Genomic DNA, 19,559 nt, shown 5'->3' with positions numbered 1-19,559 from the left:
TCCCTTCCACAGGCAGTGGTCTCAGTGGGGAGCATCGATAGTTTCAAGAAACTATTAGATAAGCACCTGAACGACCTCAAAATACAGGGATATACAATGTAATACTGACATATAATCACACACGGGTTAGACTTGTGTTTTTTTTCAACCTCACCTACTATGTAACTATGTAACATGACACCATTAAAGATCAATTTAATAAAAGAAACTATTTCATAGTGTAAAATTCATAGATGAAAGCATAGGGGTTGTCTGTAAGGTAAGGTTATACCTTTGGGGGCTTCTGGTTTCACTATCTGTTGCATCATTTTGGACTTTTTTTGCACAGTGGAACTGTTATCCATGGACTGGAATAATTATTTTTTTCCATATGCTTATTCCCATTTATTTTTACATTCATGGTTATGATTTTGAATACCTATGTGCTGGATTTACTTGATTTTGGTTGCACAGTGAGATTATCATATGTTGCTTTTTTGTGTATTGTAGAACTATTTTAGGTTTATTTATCGTTCTCTTGATATGTACATTTTTGAATATTTCACATATATAGGTGCATCTCAAACAATTTAATTTTATCAAAGAGTTAATTTATCTCAGTAATTCAATTCAAAAAGTGAAACTCATATTATATAGATTCATCACACACAGAGTGATACATTTCAAGCATTTCTTTGTTTCAATTTTGATTATTATGGCTTACAGCTAGTGAAAACCCCAAATTCAGTATCTCAGAAAAACAGAATATTACATAACACCAATAAAAAAAGGATTTTAATACAGAAATGTTAGCTTACTTAAAAGCATGTCCATGTACAATATAGTATGCACTCAATACTTAGTTGGGCTCCTTTTGCATGAATTACTGCTTCAATGCGGCGTGGCATGGAGGCAATCAGCCTGTGGCACTGCTGAGGTGTTATGGAAGCCCAGGTTGCTATGACAGTAGCCTTCAGCTTGTCTGCCTTGTTGGGTCTGGTGTCTCTCATCTTCCTCTTGACTAGGGATGAGCTTCGTGTTCAAATCGAACATACGTTCGACTCGAACATCGGCTGTTCGCCCGTTCGCCGAATTCCGAACGTTATGGGCCGTTCGCGTCAAATTCGTGTGGCGCTCACGGCCCACAATGCACTGCGTCATCGCAGTGCATTGCTGGCTCATGATTGGCCAAGCATGCACTGTGACCCCGCATGCTTGGCCAATCACAGCGCCAGCAGCGAGGAGAGCCATGATTGGCCACAGGCAGGATGCCTGTGGCCAATCATAGCTCAGGCTGTGTAGTACACGCCCCACACTATATAAGGCCGCCAGCGCGGCGGCCTTGTGTAGTGTGTTGGCATTTGAAGCAGTTAGTGGGTGTTCTGTGTACCTTCAACACAGTATACACCGATCGTTATCGTCCGATTTTCGATCTTGCTCTTCTGTAGTGGTTGTTGTCTGCGTGCCCTGACCGCAGTATACACCGATATATTCACCTCACCTATATAGCTAGTGATCTATCTTTTATAATAGAGCTTGCAGTCAGTAGTGTTAGGAGCTTGTGCGTGCTGTCTGCGTGCTCTGTACCCAGTACACACCGCTATATCCACCTACATAGCTCTTCTCTATTTGAGCCATCTGCCATCTGCAGGAGTTATTGGAAGTTGTGTGTGCCTCCAGCACAGCACAGTATACATCTGTATATACCCCTTTATCTCTGGTGTTCTATAATAAAGGCATCTGCAGGAGTTAGTGGGTGTTTTGTGCCTCCAGCACAATATACACCTGTATCTACCCTTTATTGCTGTTCTCTAATAGAGCCATCTGCAGGGCTTAGTGGGTGTTGTGTGACTCCATTACAGTATACCCCTTTATCTCTGGTTTTCTATAATAAAGGCATCTGCAGGAGTTAGTGGGTGTTGTGTGCCTCCAGCACAATATACACTACCCAACTGCTGTTTTACCCAACTCCCTTCAGGCCATTACCATGTCTGGAAGGCCAGCAAGGAGAGGCAGACAAGCGCGAGCCGATAAAAGAGGGCAAGCAGGCTCTGTGTCTAGAGACAACAGTGCTGGTCGTGGACGCGGTGCATTGTCATCAGCACGTGGCCATGGGACACGCTTGTCCTTCTTTTCGGCAGCTGGACATGTTGAACCGCAACATGCCAACGACTTGGTAGAGTGGATGACCAAGCCCTCTTCATCCTCCTCATCCTCTCTCACCCAGTCTCAGGGTACTAGCAAAGCAGCTGCCAACGCATCGTCTTCCCTCGTCTCAATGTCATCATCAGTGACTCCTTCCCTAGACCCACCACGTCCTCCTGAGGAGTCTCCTGAACTCTTTGAGCACAGTGTTGGGTACATGCTCCAGGAGGATGCCCAGTGTTTTGTAGGCTCTGATGATGACACTCAGCTAGAGGAAGGCAGTAGCGTGAATGCAGAGAGAGGGGATGCTCAAGAAGGACAGCAATCTGGCAGTCATGTTCCACAAGCTGCAGCATATTGCCAGGTTTGCTACAGCGATGAAGAGGGAGGGGATGATGAGGGCACTGACTCCACGTGGGTGCCTGGTAGGAGGGAGGAGGAGGAGGAAGAGGAGAAGGAGGCCCATGTCCAACGAAGCAGGATGCCCTCCGGGGGCCAGCTTAGGGGCAGCACACCGACTGAATCACACCGCAGAGCTCCGCCTGTGCAGGGCGCTGCCTCTGCGTGTTATTCTAAAAGTTCTTTGGTGTGGGCCTTTTTTGAGACGACTGCATCAGATCGCACCGCTGCTATTTGCAACATATGTCTCAAGCGTATCTCGCGTGGCCAAAACATCAGCCGCTTGGGCACCACATGCTTGACCAGACATATGTTGACCTGCCATGCAGCTCATTGGCAAGCGTACCTCAAAGACCCACACCAAAGAACAAAGCGGACCTCTCCTTGCTCCTCATCAGCTGGCATCTCCAACCCCACTAGACCTTCAGTCCTCTCTGAAACCTGCTCTGAGAGGAATGAAGGTGTAGAATTAGGTGTGTCACAGCCAAGTGCTTCCGGGCACTCTGCTAGCAGTACACCCACGTCCGATTATAGCAGGCAAATGTCCCTGCCCCAGCTGCTGGACCGGCGAAAGAAGTTCACTCCCAGCCATCCACATGCCCAGCGGTTGAATGCTAGCTTGGCTAAATTGCTAGCACTTCAACTGCTGCCTTTTCAGTTGGTAGACTCGGCCCCCTTCCGTGAGTTTGTACAATGTGCGGTTCCTCAGTGGCAGGTCCCCAAACGCCACTTTTTCTCACGGAAGGCGATTCCGGCTCTCTACCGGCATGTGGAAGGCAATGTCTTTGCCTCGCTGGACAGGGCGGTCAGTGGTAAGGTGCATATTACCGCTGACTCATGGTCCAGCAGGCATGGACAGGGACGTTACTTGTCTTTCACGGCCCATTGGGTCACTCTTCTGGCAGCTGGGAAGGATGCAGGACAAGGTGCAGTAGTGTTGGAGGTTGTTCCACCACCACGCCTCCAAAATGCTACTATTGGTTGTGACACACCTCTCTCCTCCACCCCCTCCTCTTCTTCTTCCTCCATGGCCTTTTCCAGTGCTCTGTCCTCAGAACCAGCGGTGCTCCGTAGGCGTTCCAGGGGCTACGCAAGTACGCAGGCAAAACTATGCCATGCCGTGCTTGTGCTGGTTTGTTTGGGGGACAGGAGCCACACTGGGGCGGATGTTTTGTCAGCTCTGCAGGGGCAGGCCGAGAGGTGGTTGACGCCACGCCAGCTTAAGCCAGGAATGGTGGTTTGCGACAATGGCACCAACCTCCTCTCCACCCTCCGACAGGGACAACTGACCCATGTGCCCTGTGTAGCTCATGTCCTTAACCTGGTGGTGCAGCGGTTCTTGGGCAGGTACCCCGGCTTACAGGATGTCCTGAAGCAGGCCAGGAAAGTCTGTGTGCATTTCCGCCGATCATTTAATGCCTGTGCTCGGCTGGCTGAGCTCCAAAAGGAGTTTAACCTGCCCAAGAACCGCCTTATATGTGACATGCCCACCAGGTGGAACTCAACGTTGGCCATGCTGCAGCGGCTGCACACGCAGCAGAGGGCCATTAATGAGTACCTGTGCGACTACGGCACCAGGACAGGGTCAGGGGAGCTCAGTTTTTTCTCACCATGCCAGTGGGGCAAGATCAGGGATGCATGCACTGTCCTGTCACCGTTTGAGGAGGCCACAAGGATGGTGAGCAGTGACAGTGCATGCATCAGTGACACTGTACCTCTTGTCCACCTCTTGGAGCATACGCTGCATGGAATAATGGACAGGGCACTTGAGGCAGAACAGAGGCAGGAAGAGGAGGACTTCCTTGCCTCTCAAGGCCCCCTTTATCCAGACAGTGTTCCTGCTGTGTCACCCATCACACAGGAAGAGGATGAGGAGGAGGAAGAGGAGGAGGAGGATGATTGTGTCAGCATGGAGGTGGAGGCTGGCACTCAGCATCAGCAGCAGCAGTCTTGTAGGGATGATTTACAGTCCCAAGAAACATGTGGACTTGTACGTGGCTGGGAGGAGGTAGCTGCAGATCATGTTGTCCTTAGTGGCCCAGAGGATTCCGGACCGAATGCCTCAGCTAACCTATGCTGCATGGCCTCCCTGATCCTGCAAAGCCTGCGGAAGGATCCTCGTATTCTTCGGATCAAGGAGAGGGACCATTACTGGCTGGTCACTCTCCTTGATCCACGGTACAAGGGTAAGGTTGCCGACCTTATCTTGCCATCACAGAGGGAGCAGAGGATGAGACATCTCCGGGAGGCCTTGCAGAAAGGTCTGTGCAACGCGTTCCCAGAGACTGGGAGGTTACAAACTCCTGGTCCTGGACAACGTGTTGCTGAGGCATCGGTCAGAAGGAGCGGTGGAGAAGGTGGCCGTCTGACTGATGCTTTCAGACAATTTTTTAGTCCGCAGCCCCAAGGTATGATCGGTTCCAGCAACCATCGCCAGCGTCTAATTTACATGGTGCAGGAATACCTAGGGGCAAGGTCAGACTTGGACACCTTTCCCACCGAAAATCCTCTGGCTTACTGGGTCTTGAGGATGGATCACTGGCCAGAGCTTGCACAGTATGCAATTGAGCTACTGGCCTGTCCTGCATCCAGCGTTCTTTCGGAACGCACCTTCAGTGCTGCTGGTGGCTTTGTTACAGATGACAGGGTGCGCCTGTCCACCGAATCAGTTGATCGGCTGACCTTCATCAAGATGAATCAGTCTTGGATCACCCACAGCTACCAAGCACCTGAAGCTGATGTAACCGAATAATTTTTTTTGAAATATCACATCCCTTCAAGACTGCCTATGCTGATGCTGAGTGACTGTCCTGTTATGTTGATTGTCTATCCTCTTCCTCCTCCGCTGATATGTTGGAAGAACATTTCTGGTTCTGGGTGATGCCATCAGCCAGATTTTTCTGCCCCTGTTTAACAGGGGCGTTTAATTACAATTTTTGATGCAATGCTTTGCAGCAGGGCTAATTCCTGCAATAAAAATAGAGTATATGGGAGAGGTTGCAGTGTGGTGGCACCAGCACCAGTGCCTAAGGCCCAATTTTTCTGCCCCTGTTAACAGGGGTGTTTAAGTACAATTTTTGATGCAATGCTTTGCAGCAGGGCTAATTCCTGCAATAAAACTAGAATATATGGGAGAGGTTGCAGTGTGGTGGCACCAGCACCAGTGCCTAAGGCCAAATTTTTCTGCCCCTGTTTAACAGGGGCGTTTAATTACAATTTTTGATGCAATGCTTTGCAGCAGGGCTAATTCCTGCAATAAAACTAGAGTATATGGGAGAGGTTGCAGTGTTGTGGCACCAGCACCAGTGCCTAAGGCCCAATTTTTCTGCCCCTGTTTAACAGGGACATGTAATTACAATTCTTGATATAATATTTCACAGGAGGGCCCGTTCTTGTGCCCACCCAGAGTAACTGTGAGGACTTATAGTGTTGTTACACCAGCACCACAACCACCAAAGGTCAATTTTTCTACCACTGTTCAACAATGGCATGTAATTACAATTCTTGATATAATCGTTCACAGCAGGGCGCTCCAGTGCCCACCAAGAGTCACTTTGAGGGTTTACAATGTTGTGGCAAAACCAACACCTTGTTCCGCCATTTCTGCAGAGCATATAGGGCAGACCCCTACTTTCAAACATCCAACTTACAAACATCTCCTACTTGCAAACGGATGGAGACAACAGCAAGTGAGATGAAAAAAGATGTACGACAAAACAAATTATACAGGGGTGATAACCCTTCCCTATGTTTTCCAAAAAGCTTAAAAATAGTTTTTTTGACTGGAGCTACACTTTAAAAATGTACCAGTTGAAAATTACAAACAGATTCAACTTAACACAACAAACCTACACAGTCCCTGTCTTGTTTGCACCGCCTGTATACTGCTGTTCTGAGTATATAGGGCCTGGGGGCCACACACATTTCGTTCGTGCGTACAAGACCCAAAGGGGCTGGTAATGGGCAGGGAGGGCTACCCATGCCATTTTTCTCAATGATTTTCAACCAGATTGCAGGAACCAGATATAACATTAAAACCGCAAGCAGTTTTAAATGATGTTATTTCCGTTTAATGTCATTTTGTGCAGGGACTGTTCTAAACACGGGAAACACGTGGCACTTCACAGGCATACTACAGACACACCCCAGGCACCATATTTAAAGGAATATTTCACTTTTTTTTCACTTTAATCGTCATTAAAATCAGTGCTCCCGCCAAAACGGCAATTTTTAAAAACATTTTAGGCATTGACCCATGTCCCCTGGGGCAGGAGCCAGGTCCCCAAACCCTTTTTAGGACAGTATCTTGCATATTAGCCATTAAAATTAGCACTTTTAATTTCGAACGTTTGAGTCCCATAGACTTCGATGGGGTTCTAAAGTTCGTACGAATTTGGGGTCCATTCGAAAGTTCTAGTGCGAACCGAATCGGGGGTGTTCGGCTCATCCCTACTCTTGACAACACCCCACAGATTTTCTTTGGGGTTTTGGTCAGGGGAGTTTGCTGGCCAGTTAAAGCATAGCGATACCATAATCACTAAACCAGGTATTTCTACTTTTGGCAGTGTGGACAGGTGCCAAGTCCTGCTGGAAAATGAAATAAGCATCTCCATAAAGCTGGTCAGCAAAGGGAAGCATGAAGTGCCCTAAAATTTCCCGGTAGAGGGCTGCGCTGACTTTGGATTTGATAAAACACAGTGGACCAACACTAGCAGATGACAACTCCCCAAATCATCACTGACTGTAGAAACTTCACACTGGACCAGTGGCGGAATTATCAGGCTCGCACCATTCGCATTTGCGACTGGGCCTTTGAGTTCCGCCACTGTAGGGGGGTCCGCCACCACCCAGGAGGTCATTTACGCTGCGTCTCGGTAAGCTCTGCCCATCCTTTCCAGCTGCTCCGCCCATCCTTTCCGCCCATCCTCTCCACCCATCCTCTGCTCCCGCACCCACAGGGACAGTCCCCTCCGCTTCGCCCATCCTCTCCGCCCATTCTCTCTGATCGCACAGTCTCCGCCCATCTTCTCTGTCCCCGCTTGCTCTGCCCATCTTCTCCAGCCACACCTTCACTCACATCCCTGCCCAGCCTCTCTGCTCACCCAAGCAAGACCGAGCAAGGAGGGGAACCAAGTGATTTGCAAGTGAGTGACACCCATCCCTTAATAACAACACTACCACTGATCCCCCCTCCACACCACTGCTGCTACTGATACCCCCTCGTCACCACTGCTGCCACTGATACCCCCCACACCAACACAACTGCCACTGATACCCCCCACACACCACAATTACTGCCACTGATACCCCCCACACTACTACTACTGCTACTGATACCCCCCACACCACCACTACTGCCAATGATACCCCCACACCACCACTGCTGCCAGTGATTATCCCACACTATTGCTGCCACTGATAGCCCCTGCACCACCACTACTGCCACTGATACCCCCCTGCATCAACACTACTGCCACTGATACCCCCACACCACCACAACTGCCACTGATACCCCCACACACCACCATTACTGCCACTGATACCCCCACACCACCACTTCTGCCACTGATACCCCCCACACCACCACTTCTGCCACTGATACCCACCACCACTACTGCCACTGATACCACCTGGCACCACCACTACTGGCACTGATACCCCCCACACCACCACTACTGTCACTGATACACCCCCACACCCCCACTACTGCCACTGATACCTCCCACACCACCACTACTGCCACTGATACACCCCCCACACCACCACTACTGCCTCTGATTCCCCCTCCCCACACCACCACCATTTATACCCCCCACACCACCACTACTGTCACTGATACACCCCCACACCCCCACTACTGCCACTGATACCTCCCACACCACCACTACTGCCACTGATACACCCCCCACACCACCACTACTGCCTCTGATTCCCCCTCCCCACACCACCACCATTTATACCCCCCACACCACCACAACCACTGCTGCCACTGATACTGATACAAGTGAGTGGCACCCATCCCTTAATAACAACACTGCCACTGATCCCCCTCCACACCACTGCTGCCACTGATCCCCCCTCCACACCACTGCTGCCACTGATCCCCCCTCCACACCACTGCTGCCACTGATACCCCGTCCTCACCACTGCTGCCACTGATACCCCCCACACCACCACTACTGCCACTAATACCCCCCACACACCACCATTACTGCCACTGATACCCCCACACCACCACAACTGCCACTAATACCCCCACACCACCACTACTGCCACTGATACCCCACACCACCACTACTGCCACTGATACATCCCCCACACCACCACTACTGCCACTGATACCCCCTGGCACTGCCACTACTGCCACTGATACCCCCCACACCACCACTCCTGCCACTGATACACCCCCCACACCACTACTACTGCCACTGATACCCCCCACACCACCACTAATGCCACTGATACCCCCCACACCACCACTACTGCCTCTGATTCCCCCTCCCCCAACACCACCACCACTTATACCCCCCACACCACCACAACCACTGCTGCCACTGATCCACCCCACTATGGCCACTGCTGCCACTGATCCACCCCACCATGACCACTGCTGCCACTGATCCCATCCTGCAACCACATCGGCTTCACCAAGTGAGTACCCAGTCAGTTGGGTCCCAGTGACAGCACTGGCCAGACCATATGCAGTAGGAGAGACTTCTGCGTCATCATTTGTACTGGTTTACATAGATCCTGTCTGCGAGTCTTTACCTCACCCTTACTGTATCTCTGGGACAATTTCAGCTGTGGAGCAATACGCAGTACACATAGCCCATGTTGTAGTTTACTCACTTACATGCAGTAGTGGAACAGCAGCTTAATGGAATTTTCCTGCATTTGTTACAGAGAGCCTCATTTGACACCCATTTTATCCCACATCCATGGACTATCATCCATTCACTACAAGCTCGCTATTACTGACCCAGCTGTTCAGCAGTGTTCTCGATACCGGCCCTTAGGACTCCTGTTTTTTGGTTCCACTGCATTCGCTCATTGTGGCCTTGAGGTGCAGTGTCCCCACATTCAGGACTTAGTGTTACCAGTATTTCTATTTAAGGACCATGGTCCAATCAGCATGCAGGTGCTGTTGTTATAGGGGATCTAACTTATAGGGGGGTTGTGGGTGCACTGTCCTAGCTCTCAAGGAGGGCTGCTCTGGGTTTCTTTAGTCAGTGTTTGGGGAACCATATTTTTAGTGTAACAGTGTGGGTATGTGAGTGGGAAGTGTGTGGGTTTTCTGCACAGTGGAGGGGGGGGGGGGGGGGTGTTTTGTAGGGTATAGCAACCTCTGTTTTATGCTGTGATCTTTTTCATTCAATAAACATACAATTTTGAGGAGATGGCCTTTGGGTGTTTGCATACATGTTTTTGTTTTCTGCACTTTTCAAAGTCAGCAAAGTCTGACTCTATGATTGTTTAACCTACTGAACCTAACTGAGAGACCATTTAAGGGCTCAGGAAACTTTTAGAGGTGTTTTGAGTTAATTAGCTGATTAGAGTGCTTGATAATTCGGAGGGGGGCGGCAAACCAACGCCACCCTCCTGCACGGGAGAGGAGGCTGATGCAGCCTCGTGAAATGAAATTAATGTGGGGAGTGCACCCCTCCACCCCCACGCGCAAGATGGACAGCTATCCATGGTCACAGCTGGTTGGTCGGTCTTCTCCTCTGGCCCTGCTCTTCTTTCTCCTCTTCCTAGGCATCCAATTGGACCGCCTGCCATTTTGGCCAATCAGGAAACGTGTTTCATGACCACTTCATGATTGGCGGGGAGGCGATTCAGTCTGAAAATAGCAAATATTCATTCGCTATTGTCACACAACCGGGTGGGCATGGAGCGCCGTGCTCTGCGCCCTGAGACCACCCTTTTTTGAAGCCTATTAGAGCCTCTGGCTCTAATCATGTGCTTAACCCCCCTCCATTGAAACCCATGCATCCAGCGCCATGTATGTAGATAAGGGGGCCAAACGCATGAATGGGGGGTGGTGCCCATGCGCCCCTAATAGATGGGCCCCCGCTGACCAAGAGTGTACAATATTGAACTTTTTCACAATATTTTTATTTTCTGAGATAACTGAATTTGGGGTTTTCGCTAGCTGTAAGGCATAATCATCAAAATGCTTGAAATATATCACCCTGTGTGTAATAAAGCTATATAATATATGCGTTTCACTTTTTGAATTGCATTACTGAAATAAATTAAACTTTTGATAATATTCAAATTTTTTTTAGATGCACCTGTATGTTGAGATTTCTGAGAGTGCAGTGCTAATTGGTACACAATAACTTTCATCATACACACTGTGTGTGCTTGCAGCTGATATAATTATTGTGGCACAAACTAATCTTGAAGCGTACAGTCTTTAGATGTGATAGTTACCTTAGTTTTATTATTTTCAAGCTAATAACATTTTCACCATCTAGAAAAAATACCTGTTGATCATGTCCCTTCATATGAGCTGCACAGAAGAATATCTTCTTTCATAGCTAATGCATCTTCTGTAATCCATCAATTGCCCTGCTCCCCATGTAATGGAGGTGAAGAAATGTTTTTAGTCCATATCAGAAGAGCAGATTAGGATGACAATCATGGCTCCCTCCATGGATACATTGAAGAAGTGATATGGCAAGTCAGAGACAGGAAATGTGCTATTTGCAGGATTACCAGGTATAAATAAAGCAACAGAAGCTTGGGGAAAAAAAATAAATGCAGCCCCCACACCAAGGACTATTAGGCTGCAATATATTGCATTTTTGGTTTTGGGTTAGCTATACTTAAAGAGTATACAAGAGAATAAAACAGACCTTTCATACCCCTTACCATACACAAAGCTGCAGGAGAGACCTAACAGAATTCAGAAAAACAGAGTAGCTAAGCTGATGTTAGAGACTAGAAGAAACATGGCCTAAATATCTCCCATTAGCTGTCTATTCAGTCAGAATGGTACCTAAAAGAAATGCTGGACTCTCTCTATTTGAGACTTAGGCCGCGTACACACGGGCGGACTGTTCGCCCAACTTTGTCCGCTGAACAGTGTTTCAGCGGACAGTCCGCTCGTGTGTGGGCTTTCAGCGGACAGTTTCAGCGGACAGTTTGACGGACAAAGTCTTTCGGAAATTCCGAAAAACTGTCCGCTGAAACTTGGTTTGAGCGAACAGTCCGCCCGTGTGTAGGCTACTTTCGAAATGAGCAAACTGTTCCCGCTCGGAGGAAAGTCTGCTCATTTCGAGCGCGTGTGAAGGTAGGCGGGGCCCGCGACGGAGACGTCGCGGGCTCCGCCGCCTGGAATGGACTTAAAGGGGAACCCCAACGCCGAAAAAAATCGGCGTGGGGGTCCCCCCAAAGTCCACAACAGACCCTTGTCCGAGCACGCTACCCGGCCGGCCAGGAAAGGGGGGCGAGCGAGCGCGCCCCCCCTCCTGAGCCGTACCAGGCCGCGTGCCCTCAACATGGGGGGTGCCTTGGGGAAGGGGGGGCCGCGTGGCCCCCCCACCCCAAAGCACCTTGTCCCCATGTTGATGAGGACAAGGGCCTCTTCCCGACAACCCTGGCCGTTGGTTGTCGGGGTCTGCGGGCGGGGGGCTTATCGGAATCCGGGAGCCCCCTTTAAGAAGGGGGCCCCCGGATACCGGCCCCCCACCCTATGTGAATGAGTATGGGGTACAATGTACCCCTACCCATTCACCTGTAAAATAAAAGTACCCAAAAAAAAAACACAACACACGAGAAAAAATGTTTTATTGCACAGCTCCGGGGGTCTTCCGTCTTCGGGGGTCTTCTCGCCGGACTCCTCCGCTATCTTCTTGTAGCTCTTTTACTAGCGGAGGAGTCCGGCTTTCTTCCTCCCCGCCGCCGGCCTCTTCTCCCGACTTCGGGGGTCTTGTCCCCCTCTTCGGTTCTTCTGCCGGGCCACCGCGCCTTCTTGTAGCTCTTTTGCAGGCGGTGGCCCGGTCTTCTGTCGCCGCTGTCGCCGTCGCCGCCTTCCGTTCTTCTTCTTCTTCTTGTTCTTCTTCTTCTTCTCCAGGAGATGTTGACACGACGCTCTCTCCGGCCGGAATGCCAGAGCCGCCCTGCGCTGCCACTTATATAGTGCCAATGGGGCGGTATCACATGGTATATGTCACATGGGTTGGTCACATGGGTTGATGTCACATGGTGACCCCGCCCCCTTACGATGTCATAGTCCCCGCCTCCCCTTTCCTGGCTGGCCGGGTAGCGTGCTCGGACAAGGGTCTGTTGTGGACTTTGGGGGAACCCCCACGCCGATTTTTTTCGGCGTTGGGTGTCCCTTTAAGTCCATTCCAGGCGGCGGTGCCCGCGACGTCTCCTTCGCGGGCCCCGCCTACCTGTACACGCGCTCGAAATGGGCAGACTTGCCTCCGCCTTACGTGGGCGAGTCCGTTCATTTCAAAAGTTGAGCGAACTGTTTGGCAAACAGTTCGCTGAAACAGTCCGCTCGTGTGTGGGCAAGTCCGCTCATGCAAATTTTGAGCGGACTGTTGCGGCAACTGTTTGACGAACAAAGTTTCAGCGAACAGTCCCCGCGTGTGTACGCGGCCTTAGTTGGAGTGTACCATTTGTGTGACTCATTTGCATAAATTATTGAATGCGGTAAATTAAGTCCAATTCATAAGAAAAATTACGATTATGCAGTATTTACCACAAAAAAAATGTGCAGGTAAATATCGCTTTAAAAACTCTTAAGTTCAATTCACAAACGGGCAGGAGAGTAAAAAAGCATACGATATTTACCACCATGGTTTTACTAGCGTTATGAAATGCGGTATTTGTCAAACAACAGCGTGGTGGTCGAAGGGACACCCAAGCAGTTTTTTTGACAAATAGGTGGTTGCTAAGGAGTGGGCCGGGAAGCTGGACTCTGCATCCTTAACAACGGATGATACATTAGGTGTCAGCTGAAAAAAAACAGCATTGGGCCCACCCCCCAATGCATACCAGAATCCCACACAAAAATGTAAAAAGAGAAATGATGTGGGGTCCCCCCCAGAACCAAAACCAGACCCAGGCTCTGCCCCCACCTCAAAGCACCTTGTCCCCATGTTGGCGGGGACAAAGAACTCATCCCCAGAACCATAGCCGGTGCTTGTGGGGGTCTGCGGGCATGGGGCTTTATTGGAATCTAGTAGCCCCCTTTAGGAAGGGGGCCTGCAGATCCTGGTCCCCCCCATGTGAATGTGTATGGGATACATAGTACCCCTATCCATTTACCAAAAAGTAAAAAGTGTCAGAAAGTAAAAAAAAAAACACAGATACAGTTTTTGACAATTCCTTTACTAAAAAAAACAAACAAAAACATTGTCCCCTGATGTAAATCTATTGTCAATCATGCGGCCCACGTAGTGCCGACCCGAAAAAGAAAAAAAGAGCTCCTGTCATCCATGAAAGCTGGCCACCTACTGCAGGCTCCAGAGCCACCTGGCTACGTCACCTGGTGGTCCGCCCCCTTGTGACATCACCAACCAAGAATGCACCAGCCTTCATGGACGGCAGGAGGGTTTTTTTCCTTTTCTTTTCGGGTCGGCCGTGCACAGGTGGTGTGATTGACGATGGATTTACATCGGGGGATATCAATTTTTTATTTTTTTAACAAAGGAATTGTCAAAAACTTTATTTTTTTTTTTTTTTACTTTTTGTTACTTTTTTGGTACCCCATACTCATTCACATGGGGGGGATGGGATCTGAGGAATCTTCCAGATTCCGATAAGCCCCCTGTCCACAGAACCCCCACAACCACCGGCCACAGTTGTTGGGATGAGGCCCTTGTCCACATCAACAAGGTTGAGGGCATGTGGGCCTGGTATGGTTCAGGAGGGGAACGCTTGGTCGCCCCCCCTTTCCTGACCTGCCAGGCAGTATGCTTGAATAAGGGCCTGGTATGCATTGGAGAGGGGAGCCCATGCCGATTTTTTTAATAATTTTTATTTATCTGCATTTTTTTTACATTCAGCTGTAAGCAGGGAACCCTCTGACAGCTGATGAGTCATCTGTTGTTAAGGACTCGGTGGTCGGCTTCCCGGCCCCCTCCTTAGCAACCAGCTCAATGCATTAAATTACTGCATTAAATAATGCCGCAATTGCCACTAAAATTAACAAATACTGCGTCTGGTATTTAATCAAAAATTATTAATGAATTGAACACTTGCACAATTGTTACTGCATTTTATTAGCCATTGTTTAACTCTTAGTGAATTGACCCCACTGACTTTTATTTTCCTCAGCAGCTGCTGACTCTGCATTTAAATCTCACAGGATACTCTACAGAGCTGCCAAAAAAAGGGTTTTTAACTAAAATTAATTTGTGTGTATTCTCTTCATTTCCAGATCCAAATGGTTTATAAGGGGAGGTACTAGGTGGTAACAAGGAAACACATTCACTAGGCTCTTGAACCAAAATTTGACAGACCTTACCCTGTTCAACTGACTACCTCGGTCATACATGCCAGTCTTTGCAAAAAGTTATTGAAATGAAAACTGTATTTCTTTATGTTGTTTCCCTTTGTTTTACAGGGCATCTTAAGTGGAAAGGTAACCCTTTTATTTGAAAACTTAAAGGCTAAGTGTTCTTATGCTTCATCCACAAAAAGTTTGAAATTTCATGTTTCTGTCTAATTTTTAAAACATTCTATCTACTAGCATTACTTCCTATAGGTCAGCTTCCATTATTCTCTGTGTTTTTTCATCACAGAAAAGGGTGTGATAGGGTGTGTATTAGCTGTCTGAACCACACCTCCCTCATTACTATACCACCACTTACTTCTTCCCTTAAGGTGACCATATACATTACAATTTGATTGAACAATCTGCTTCAGATCTACCATCAGCTATGTAGTGCAAGGACCTGCCTGATTTGATACAAATGAAATGGATTATTTAGGTGGGCCATCCTATACCATAGTTCTGGTAAATCTAAAGGAAATTCAAGATTGCATAGTGTTTGGCCATCATTATACAAGTACATAGGAGAGAGTGGATGGAGACACTCAGCTGTCAGGCTCCATTCCCATCTTCGCATAGCGGGAACTCAAGTATCCATGCACATTTGTTTTTTTTGGGGGGGGCATTTTGGAGCAATTCCACTCATCACGCATAGGACAGGCCACCCATTCACATGGAGTATGGTGTACTTTTTACCGTGCTTTTTGGTGTATTTTTAGCATCTTTCTGAAACTCACAGTAAAGCATTTATTTTCTGTGCAGTTTGCAATGCATTTGGAAACACACAGTTGTGAATGGAACCTCATCGTTCCTGTGTAAAGTTGCTGATTTCACTTTTAAGCCCTATTCACACCTAGAGTAGAGGGAGCGCATGTTTTTTAGCTTGTTTTTCCAGTGACACACATAGGGCAGCCTATTGATTTTAATGAGCTGCGCTACATGTGGCAAAGTAGCTCATGGAACATTTTGGCATGGTGCGATTTGCATGTTCTTTCTCTATGTAGAGATTTTGCACTCTCCAGTTTTAGTAAATCTTCCCCCATGGTTTCAGTTTTTCAGTCAAAATTCAGACAAGCCCATTATATTATTGTTATGTGTTCTTATTTACACAGCATACCTAAATTAAAAATGATCGATCAATCAACTTGGGTATAACCAGCCTGCCAGATTTTACATTCAATTATTTCTAGCGTTCACAATGGCTTCCCAGAAGAGATCATAATACCATTCACAAAAACAAACACATTGGCTTCCCAGAAGGGATCACCCCATCAACACTGACTGTTTTTTTAACAGCATTTTTTACAGAGTACAAATGAATCTTTTTGCAAGGGTTCCCTGAGACCTGAACATTTTTGTAACGGTTCCTCTGCGGTGAAAGGGTTATGAAAGGCTGCTTTAAACAGCATGCTGATAAAAAAAAATATTGCCTCTGACTAACAGGGGTATTCACATTTGAAGTCTAACACTGTAGTCATACCAATGATAGTGGTTCCTCTACCTCTCTCTCTGATTTTGCCCAAACTGTTGTGCATGAAGGAATAAATGCACCCATGTTAAATAGAAATCATATGAATTTTTTATTGGTTCATGAACAAGTAGCAACTCCTCAAATATGTAATAACCTTACACCGGTTGTCATTAGAAAAAAAGGATAGGTCCATGGGTATAGCAAATTGTACAGGATCAACAATAATTATCAGTATAAAATCTGATGTTACCCATAATTACTTAAATCAGGAGGTAAATGGCACAGTGACCCGAGCCAACTGAAAAAGCATCCTTATATTAATCAATACTGCAATTTTGAAATATATTTAACTGTTTCAGCACTGGGGAATTTTGATACTATGACCCAGTAGCTTTTTTTTTTAGCGTGGGATCTGTTTATTTTTTATGGTAAAAAGCTTATGCTTGGCTTCTTGCTAATGACACAGGAACATGTTATATTTAAAGGTAAGCCCTGTTCCTTTCAATTTGTAATGACAGCATGAAAGCCAAACACCCATTGTTTTCCCTTAAGGCTGGGTTCACACCTATGTGAATTTAATGCAGGTTTCTCTGCATCCAATTCGCATGACAGAAGATTGTGACTGGTTCTCTATGGAGCCGGTTCACATATCTCTGGGGGGGCTGCGGAGTGGCTTGCACAGGAACGCTGTGCGTGTTTGGCTCTGTTTCAGGGCCGACTTCAGACAAACATTCAGCCCTGTTTTCAGAAATGTCCTTTTTATATAGGGTCATAGTAACAAAAGGTAGGTGTATATATTGGAATGTTTGTAGTTGTTACTGGTTTATTTAGTTGTGAGACTATATGTATATGCTATATAAGAAAAGCCATAAAGCAACAATCATGAAAACAATGATAACTTTTTTCAAGCGTCCTAATGGTAAACAAGCCACTCTCAACAATGAAGATTCTAAATTGCTAAGACAACTAGGGGTAAACCTCCTACCCAGGGCAGGACTTACCATTGGGCTTGACTGGGCTCAAGCCCATGGGCCCCGCCAAATGTGGGCCCCCCTGCCAAGATATATAGCCGAGTGTACTCGGCTCGGCTCTGCTCACAGTCACGCCCAGTCCCACCCTATGATGGACATAACACAGGGACTGGGCGTGACCGTGAGCCAAGCTGAGTACACTCGGCTACTCTCTGCTCCACTCGGGCCTGCAACAGGACCCGAGAGCCGCCAGGACTCTGTATCTCAGCGGCGCCATTTTTAAACTTCAAGACTGCAATGACAAGGCTACAAATGACATGGCTGCAAGTGACACTGGGGCAAGGCTGCAAATGACAAGGCTACACTGACAAGGCTGCAAATGACACTGGACAAGTCTGCAGATGGATGGGCAAGGCTGCAGATGGACACTGATAAGGGTGCATTGATGGGCATTTAAGTTTTTTTCCTTAAAATTCCCTCCCAAACTTCGGGTGCATCTTATACGCCGGTGCGTACGCCGAAAAATCCGATAATGTATGGAAGGTAGGGCCTGAAAGTGACTCAAGCCCAGGGGCCCCACCACCCTAAGTCCTGCCCTGCTCCTACCTATAGCATTATGTGTTAATGAGGTGCTGATTAGTGATGGGTTGAACACAAATCAACAAATGGCATGAGAGGCTGGGTCCTGCCATGGATAATGTGTACCAAGGCAAAAAAAAATTGTCTGGGAGTAGTGATTTTAGTAATACTTAGGTCATTTTTTCAACTTTCCATCTATTAAATCTTCTGCCCTTGTTGTTATAATTTTGCATAGTAAAACTTTATTTTCTGCCAATAAATACCTTATACAGCCCACTTCCTGTTTCTGGTCTGGTCATTAGCCCAGGCTTATGACATCACGCACAGCTCTCTCTCACTCTCATGAGCGTTTGCCATGAAGGGGGGAATGAGTCATAAGAAGGCCAATAAGACCTGAAGAGCTGGAGGTGTGCCTCTGTGTGTCTGTGTAAATCCAGGAAGTGAACAGGCAGCAGCTTCAGCTGCCCACAGTTAAAATTCATGCGGCCAGACTTAGTAGAGGGAGATTTCTGCAGCATATTTGGCAAGTACAGAGTCACAGTATATATAAAATCATATGCAAAGTGTTTGGAGGGAAGTTTCAGAATGGCAAAGATGTTTTTATTACAAATTATGTAAGCAGACTGCAGTTTCTCTATAACGTAACACATTAAAAATGTTTGGGGGATGCCCTGACCCTACAAAACAAAGGCTGTGAAGGACAGTTTTAGGTGGGGGCAGTGGCCATTTGATTGTTACGGATGTTATACTAGTGAGGGGACACACTAAACACCTTTGCTGCCATTGTGCTATGTGCTGGGTGTCCAGTGTGCCCCTGTGCCTTTAAGGAGGGGTGGGCTACCTCCAACTCACCTGTCCTCCATCTATCCATTAGAAAGCATTATCTTCCACTGTGAAGACTCTCATAAATTTACAAGAGTTAGGACTGCGGAAATATCGGGGTGCCTTGTAGTGGCTCTGCAGCTAAATAAACCCCTGTTTTTAATGCAAACTGTTAGACAGGAGAATGCAGTTGATAGCAGACTGGTTGGTGTTGAGATGGGAATTTTCACTGGTTTTGTTTTGTATGCATTGCCCTTCCATGTGCTCCTTGCTGTGAAGGCCAGCTATAGGTGGATGCTCTGACCCTGCCTGTAAAGTAGCGCATTTGTGAGATGTATACAACCTACTACAGCAACACAGTAAAGCCCTGAGCGAGAGAAATAGAATGAAAAGATAGTGAAGGCCCGGCATGACAGGGTGAGAATGGGAGCAACAATGGGGTTAAGGGTTATAGGTGAAGAATAGAGGAGAGGTAGGATTGGTTGGAGCAACAGGATGAGGAGGGGTCTTTGGTTTCCCGGGCAGCAGTGGAGAGAAAGGTGAAAGCAGGCAGTTTAGTCCACGCTGATGCTTGTCACAACCGAAGCATGACTGATGTGGATTTGATCCTGGCCTAGCTACGGGCTGCGGCAGCTTCCAAGGGTCCGGAGTGGCTCCAAAGCCATGTGTCAGTCCTGCT

General features: G+C 47.7%; 1 protein-coding gene across 2 annotated transcripts in view; it reads right to left on the bottom strand.

The window, feature by feature from the left end:
• GPR179 (G protein-coupled receptor 179) overlaps positions 1-19,559 on the bottom strand; it is a 482,412-nt gene that overhangs the window by 55,777 nt on the left and 407,076 nt on the right. The window lies entirely within an intron of this gene.

The sequence above is a fragment of the Lithobates pipiens genome, unplaced genomic scaffold, assembly GCF_037356315.1.
Source record: "Lithobates pipiens isolate NorthernLeopardFrog02 unplaced genomic scaffold, aLitPip1_a1.2 Scaffold_28, whole genome shotgun sequence".
NCBI lineage: Eukaryota > Metazoa > Chordata > Amphibia > Anura > Ranidae > Lithobates > Lithobates pipiens.
Note: the sequence above shows the minus strand (reverse complement) of the source record. Positions and strands in the feature narration are given on the sequence as shown.